Source organism: Mastomys coucha, unplaced genomic scaffold, assembly GCF_008632895.1.
Source record: "Mastomys coucha isolate ucsf_1 unplaced genomic scaffold, UCSF_Mcou_1 pScaffold6, whole genome shotgun sequence".
NCBI classification, from domain to species: Eukaryota; Metazoa; Chordata; class Mammalia; order Rodentia; family Muridae; genus Mastomys; species Mastomys coucha.
This window is the reverse complement of record NW_022196912.1, coordinates 123390048-123397954: the sequence shown is the minus strand read 5'-3', so window position 1 is coordinate 123397954 and position 7907 is coordinate 123390048. Positions and strand designations below refer to the sequence as shown.

The 7907-nt window shown below is 33.9% G+C and overlaps 1 long non-coding RNA gene, 4 other non-coding genes and 1 pseudogene across 19 annotated transcripts in view; all 6 read right to left on the bottom strand.

The window, feature by feature from the left end:
• The window catches only part of LOC116079626, a 68679-nt gene that overhangs the window by 1886 nt on the left and 58886 nt on the right, over positions 1–7907 (bottom strand). For 12 of the 15 annotated variants that reach the window (XR_004114079.1, XR_004114081.1, XR_004114078.1 and 9 more), the window contains 5 exons: positions 7053–7138; positions 4632–5567; positions 1726–1774; positions 852–901; positions 34–108 (listed from right to left, as the gene is read on the bottom strand). This is a non-coding gene — a long non-coding RNA (uncharacterized LOC116079626). Of the gene's footprint in view, positions 1–33; positions 109–851; positions 902–1725; positions 1790–4631; positions 5568–7052; positions 7139–7907 lie in introns of all 15 variants that reach the window. The other 3 variants (XR_004114076.1, XR_004114084.1, XR_004114083.1) reach the window with 3 other exon arrangements.
• Positions 1377–1448, bottom strand: LOC116081280. Its single transcript, XR_004114791.1, has one exon. It is a non-coding gene; the product is annotated as a small nucleolar RNA SNORD113/SNORD114 family (small nucleolar RNA).
• On the bottom strand, positions 2587–2658 carry LOC116081273. The gene has a single exon (XR_004114785.1). It is a non-coding gene; the product is annotated as a small nucleolar RNA SNORD113/SNORD114 family (small nucleolar RNA).
• On the bottom strand, positions 4265–4337 carry LOC116081272. The gene has a single exon (XR_004114784.1). It is a non-coding gene; the product is annotated as a small nucleolar RNA SNORD113/SNORD114 family (small nucleolar RNA).
• Positions 5067–5145, bottom strand: LOC116081292 (annotated as a pseudogene).
• Positions 5953–6024, bottom strand: LOC116081279. The gene has a single exon (XR_004114790.1). It is a non-coding gene; the product is annotated as a small nucleolar RNA SNORD113/SNORD114 family (small nucleolar RNA).

The window sequence follows — 7907 nt, the reverse complement described above, 5'->3', positions numbered from 1 at the left end:
CATTCAAAAAGTGATACTGTAATTATTACTCACGATTGTAGCTGTGACCCTACAACCCTGGAGCTTAAGATGAGGTAGGATCCACCCATTGATCTGAAGTTGGCCATTCTGAAAGGAAAAAAACAGACAATAATAAACATATATTGTACACTGGTCAATTTACCTACAAGTCATTTAGTCATGTTTACTTTCTCTTCAGAAACAGAATAGCACTGACTTTTTTTTTTACTAACTCAAAATTGATCATGAAGTCTATAAGCCATGTCCTCAGACAAGAGGAATAAATTGGAACTACTAAGAAAAACACTAATATTTCCAATATATAGTAGTAATTACCTTCATTCTCATTCTATACTTTTAATAGCAGCATAATTCTCTCTTATTTGTATTTTATTCTTGAGAATCTATTAATACTAGCAGCAAGGATATAAAGCTGCCTCTGTTCCTTCATCTATATGGAGGACCATGTCTAAGGGTGAGGGTGGACTTCAAACATACAGAACCATAACCACAGTGGTCATCCTTTACACAAGACAGGTCTAGCTCCATTTATTTCTACATTTGTTAATTAATAAATCTGAAATTTCCTAGTGACATTTAGGTGACTATAAATCACAAAGCTCTTTAAGTCATCCACAGCATCTTCCATCACTTAGATGAGATCTCTCTTTTTTCTTTGTTGTTCTCAATTATGCAAGCATTAACTAATTATGCAAGCATTAACTAATGAGCTTAATAGAGGATGGCCATGCTTATTTCTAAGTCAGCCAAAGTTGGTTTTGATCAATTCTGTGTGGTACTTTAAGCGTATAAACCTCCCAAACTAAGTCAGGGGATTTGACGATACTTACTCTGTGTGATCAGAAATCAGAATGTGAATATCACGAAGAAAGCATCTATGCTGACAGTACAAAGGAGAAAAATTATATTATAGCCATTTATTATCTCATTCCCCCCTTCTATTTTATTAGTCACTTGGCAGGAACTAAATTCTCTTAGTTTGACTTATGTGAGAATACAATAATAAATACTCATGTCCTGAACAAGACAAGGACTTGCCATTATTTTTAGTAAATACATTATCCTTAGCTAGTAATACCATTAAGATATTCATTTCTCTTGTTATGACTGTTTGTTTACTTTTATTGTGTTTTTTAGTTAGTTATTTATTTCTAAACACACATGGTTTCCTGGCTCATTGCTATTTCTCAATAGGCATTATTCTCATGTTGAACAATGCATATATTTGCATATTCTTTCACAGACTAACTTCTAAAGACAAAAGTGAAAATTTAAAAATTTGAAAGAGAACATACTTGAACACACCTCAGAGGAATGTCTAGGATCAGAGCATGCACACTAGATGCCTTTAAGGTATGGAACTCAGACTTCCAGACCTGTTGTCATGATCCACGGCTCATACCCAACAAGATGTCATCACTGATCCAACCTTGGCCTCTAGTTTCTCCAATGAACTTTGATTATCATTAGTTGATTATTATAAGTCATGAAAAATGTCTTTAATTATAATTTATATCAATATTTTAGCCCATTGCCTAAGGTTACTATGTCTGCTAAAATTAATGTTAATTTCAATAATATTAATTAATCAACCAAGCAGTTCATGACCACGTCATACTTCTCACTGGACCATGGATCTTTAGATTCTATGCAATGCCTTTATAAAAACAGAAGAAAGAATTAAAACCAAGAAATTTGACTCACGTTGGTGAATATGCTTCTGACACATATGAGGGACCATGAACCTGGTGACCTATGAGAAATGCATCTGTTTTGAGAGTACAAAATAAACAGGGTGTAAAGAGCCTCTAATATATTTACAATTTTTCATTTCATTATTCAAGAAAGGACAACTCACTCAGAACTTGGTGGCTAAGTCTGGACATTTCTCTTAACCTTATTATTCATTTATTATATACTGTATTATAATTATATAATATAATTTTAATTTTATATATAATATTTTAATTTTCTAATTTTCTGTTTTATGGGTTTTTATTTGTATCTGTGTATGGATGTACCTCAGGTGTTTAATCTTTCTTTCTTTTTCTATGATTGTTATTTTTATTCAATATTGGTTTGTCTGTTTTGTTGTTCTTTGATTGTTTGTTTTCTAAAGAGACAAAGAGAAAGAAGGGGTAATGTTGGATGTGAAGGAAGGGAGGAACTGGGAGGAGATAAAGGAGAAGAAACCTTGATCAGGCTATACTGTGTGAAAAAATGTAATTTTAAAAAGAAAGGATTCAAGGTCAAAAAAGAAAAAAAAAAGGTAAGTGGCTTGTAATCTAAATGTTGTTACACAACTATATGTTCTTTTTTGGATAAAATACAGTGTCATAGCTACCATTCCACTAAGAATACTGAATATAACTTTAATAAAATGGGACATTCTCACTTCTCATATCTTAAGTTCTACTGTGTTTGGTATATGTAGTGTATACAAACTTTCTGTATACTATGATTGTAAAATTTCTCAAATTGATTAGTATTTTTATCAGATTGCAGAAGTTGACTATTCCTAACAACTGTCACTGAGACAATGGGTACATTTAGGCATTTTAGGATGTGGACCTCAGACTCCCAGACCTGTGATCATGATCCACGACTCATAAGGCACCAGAGGTCACCATAGATCCAACATCAGCCCTCACTTCTCTATTAATTACTGCAACTTTGCTAAGCATTGATCACTACTACTATTGAAATAATTAAGAATCACAAAAACCTAAGAATAAGATCCTTAAGTATACTTTAAAACTACTCAGGATATTGCCATGTTGAGTATCGATTTTGTTACTAACAAAATCATTTATCTATCTATCTATCTATCTATCTATCTATCTATCTATCTATCTATCTATCTATCTACCTACCTACCTACCTATCTATTTTGGTTAACTCAATGTATTTATGAAAGGAAAAGCTCTATCAAAATACTTTCTACTGGAGAAATAACTAACTCTTAATTTGACAAAATGCTATTAAACACTATCTTAATGCACATGGCATATTAATCAATTGGCAATGGCTGCTCATCTTAAATGACTACACTCACACTGTGTATACATCATGAGCCAGAAGTGCTGATAACAGAGCCCAGACCTATAGTCATAATCCACTATGCATGAAGTACTAGAAGCCATCAGTAAGCCATGTTCACCGGGCACTCCTCTATTGATTTATAAACAATTACCACTGTTTATTAACTACTGGTTTTGGTATGGAATTTTAGTACCCTTACGATAGAATGACATGTTACTTGGAAAATGACCTGACAATTAAATTTTAAGGTGTTCAGTTAAATAAAATAACACTGCTTCCCATCCCCTTTTCACACCTATATCTAAGAACATGGGTACAAGTTATATTCATAATATGGACGTCAAACTCCCAGATCCTTAGCCATGTCTTATGCCTCACACGCAGTGGTCTTCATTGACTCAGCCTCAACCCTATTCTTCTCTATTGATTTAGGAATGTTGGTTGAGCAATTGATCTCACAGGTGCCTCTAAGATGATTATGAATGATGCAATCTAAGGACAAGATCCTTGAGTGTACTCTGAAGGCCATCACGATCTCTTGCCATGATTATAATCACTTCTCTTATACATTCCTTGTCTGGGAAATATTGATAAACATTCGGTTTCATCCCACTGCCAACTAATGCTTTGAGCGTGGTTGCTCTTCCCAGATAATAAGTGGATTTTCTTTTCTCAGTACATTGACAACCATTAAAAGAAAACACGAAGCAACAAAAGAAAATTAGCTATACTCGCCTAGTGTCTACAAAGAAAACAGAGTTGACCATGACACTTATGACTGAGAGAGAATATCAAAATACACTTGAGGGCATCCTTCCTGAGAGTATAAAGCACAAGATAATAAAGAAATTTGTACTCTGTTCATACAACCATCACCTCTACCTGATAATCTTGCTACTTTCTCCTTGACTCTTATCCAAATGTGTATGACACCAATATATGTGTTTCTTGAGAAGAAAAGAAAACAGCCCTACTTCTTTAATTACTGTCTTTAATTACAGTTCATACTGTCTTTAATTACGGTTCATATGGCATCCTTGGGCATGCCATCGTATATATCCTTAATACCATTACTATGAAGTAACATCTTAACTGGAGTCTAAGCTATAAATTTATATTTTTGTTTTAAATTAATTATAAAATAAGACTAGCACTCATACCTGTTACCAGGGTCTTGGGTTATTATACAAGTTATTAAGATGTGGACCTCAGACTCCCAGATATATAGTCATGATCCATGAATCATACGGCTACCACTGGTCATCATTGGTCCAACATCTGCCCTCCTCTTTTCTATTAATTTCTATATGTTCTTTTCATAATTAAACACAGTATTGAGATAATTATGAAATACAAAATGCTAACAGCAAGATCCTTGAGTGTAATTTAAACATCTAAAGGATCTTTTGTCCAACTGAGTATTTATTTATACACATTTAATTTGGCAAAGTTAATTTGTTAAACATTGTGCTTCACATATTTGCCATCTTCACTATTTAGCCAAGTTTTCTCTTACAGGGCAATCTGTAAGTAACATAAGCAAAGGCACAAACACTGATAATACTCACACAGTGTCGATCCAAGAACACAAAGGCTAGATCACAAGGTTTATTTTCAAGGGAGAATGTATGAAGTTGGCTGGAAGGATATCCATTCTTGAAGTATAGACAGAAAAGGTTAAAAAAGGACTGACGTCTGTTCTCTCAACCATACATTCTGCCTTCTTCCAGACATTTTATCTTAAGCCACACCTATGTGGTCACCATTCTGTCACATTTTCTTCTTGAGAAAACAAGTGGCCATAGCTACTATAATGTTTCCGACATACATAATATACATGTGTATATATACATATATACATAAATATATATCGTATTCTTGGACTACATTTTGATTGTAAATAACTTACTAATAAACTTTTATTTATATTTACTGACTTACAGAAGAAGGTTATTTCTTACATATGTCACTAAGATCATAGTATGCACTAGACAATTTCTGATGTTGACCTCAGACTCAAAGTTCCTGTCATAATTCATGACTCAAACGCGCAGATGAGATAGATAAGTCATCATAGATCCAACATCAGCACTCCTCTTGTCCAGTAATTTTGGTACATTTATTGAGCAACTGGTCACTAGTACTATTGAGAAAATTCATACTAAAAAAAAAAAAAAGACCTCATTGCAAGACCATTGTGTGTACTTGCAACCTCTAAAGGAGCTTCTGCAGCGATGATTATCACTCTCAATGCACACTCTTAATTTGGTAAAACTGTATTAAACATTGTGTTTCATATGCATGACATATGCATTTGGCTATAGGTGCTCTTCAGAGGTCATCAATGGACATGGAACCACTCATTAAAAGCCATAAGTAAATGAATAAATCCAACCCAAGAACACAGACGATACTCACACTGTCTCAATCCTGCAGACACAAACATGGAAGCTCAAACCTCATGACTAGCGAAGAAGGTGTGAATCAGTTTGGAGGTATACATTCTGAGAGTATAGAGCAGAAAAATTATAAAACGATTAAGATTCTGTTTTCTTATCTATGCATTCTGTCTGCCTCTCTGGCTCATTCTCCATTTTATCCCTCATGAAGCCTTCAATGCTCTATGACTTGCTGGTCCTTAGAGATCAAATGACCATAGTTCTGATGTGAGCAGGAATATTGCAAATGGTTTTAGATTACTCACGGTGAATCCAAAGTCATCATATCTAAATGAAATACTAATTACTATACATGCTGAACATCATTGTTACCGAGTTATATCTTACTAGAAATGATTTCCAAATCCATCTTTATTTTATCTACATGTAAAAGTAGACTATACATAAAATCTGTCACTAAAAACATAACATGCTGTACATATATTACGATGTGAACCTCAGACTCCAAGACTTGTAGTCACAATCCATGACTCATACAGCACCCACAGTCATCATTGATCCAACATCAATTTCTTCTTCTCTATTTAGGTAGGCATAGTTATTGAACAACTGACAAAAAATACTACTGAGATAAATATACCTCACACAGAACAACTAAAGACAAGAAACTACAGTATATATCAGGGAGCCTCAGTTTCTTAGTGAATTATGAAGCCCTTTATAATATCTATCGTTAATTTGACACAATTTTATTAAACCTTGTATTTAAAACACATGCCGCATACAGCCTTTGCATGGCTGTCTTCATAAATAGTTGCTGCCTTCATAAATAGTTACGTAAATGGCCATTAAATGCAACAGAAGTAACACCCAAACATGGAATGTACTTACACTGTGTCTATAGAACAAAAAGAAGCAGCTTATTATGGCACTCAGGATCAAAATAGAGTGTGAAAATCATCTTGGCAGCAGAAAACATTCTGAGAGTATAAAACAGAAGATATCAACAAAGAAAATGACCATTTGTTGCTTCATTAAAACACTCTGTGTAATTGCATTATTAACGCTTCTTACCAAACAACTACATGTGTATACAAAGAACATTCGGAAAAATTTTACTTCCTGTGGACGACTCAGTCATCTGGTATTCATGACCTACTGTGTTTTTTAATACAATGATAGTAAATTTACTGGGGAACTATGATATAAAATACTATTTTATTTCCATTTATTGGCTTGACTATTTTTATCTGCATGTATGTATTAGGGACACATGTATATGTTACATACAAAGGCCACATGATGGTAGGAGGTCTCCAAGAAATAGAGTGAAAGGCTGGGATATTGATGATTAAACCCAACTGGAGAATTATACCAGAATAGTAAGTTCTTCTATCTACGGAGCAATGATTATCGCTCTCAATGCACACTCTTAATTTGGTAACACTGTATTAAACAATGTGTCTCATATGCATGACATATGCATTTGGCTATAGCTGTTCTCCAGAGGTAATCAATGGACAAGGAACCACTCATTGAAAGCCATAAGTAAATGAATAAATCCAACCCAAGAACACAGACTATACTCACACTGTCTCAATCCTGCAGACACAAACATGGAACTTCAAACCTCATGACTAGCGAAGAAGGTGTGAATCAGTTTGGTGGTATACCTTCTGAGTGTAAAGAGCAGAAAAATTATAAAACGATTAAGATTCTGTTTTCTTATCTATGCATTCTGACTGCCTCTCCAGCTCATTCTCCATCGATCCCTCATGAAGCCTTCAATGATCTATGACATGCTGGTCTTTACAGATCAAATGACTATAGCTCCGATAAAAGCAAGAATATTGCAAATGGTTTTGGATTACACTCGGGGAATCCGCAGTCATTCTATCTGAGTGAAATACTAATAGGGTATACGTATATATGTATATAAATATACATATATAAATATACACATTTATACATGTATACATATGTATATATACATGTAAATGTAGATAGATAGATATGCTCAATATTATTTCTATCAATTTATGTCTTAATAGAAATGATTTCCAAATTTATTTTTATTTTATCTATGTGTAAGAGTTGCTGCCCTTATCAATATCTTAAATGGCCATTAAATACAACAGGAAGCAACACCCGGGCATGGACTGTACTTAGTCTGTGTCTATAGTACAATCTGAAGCAGCCAATTATGGGGCTCATGATCCAACTAGAGTGTGAAAATCATCTTGGTGGCAGAATACATTCTGAGAGTATAAAACACACGACTTGCTACAAAGAAATCGGCATTTGTTGCTTCATTCAAACACTATGTGTACTTGTCTTGTAGATTAAATATTTTCTGATTTGGAACTTAGATATCTGTACTCACTAATACAGTTTTATTTACATTTACCTGATTAGAAAAGTAGACTATTTCGGATATCTGTCACT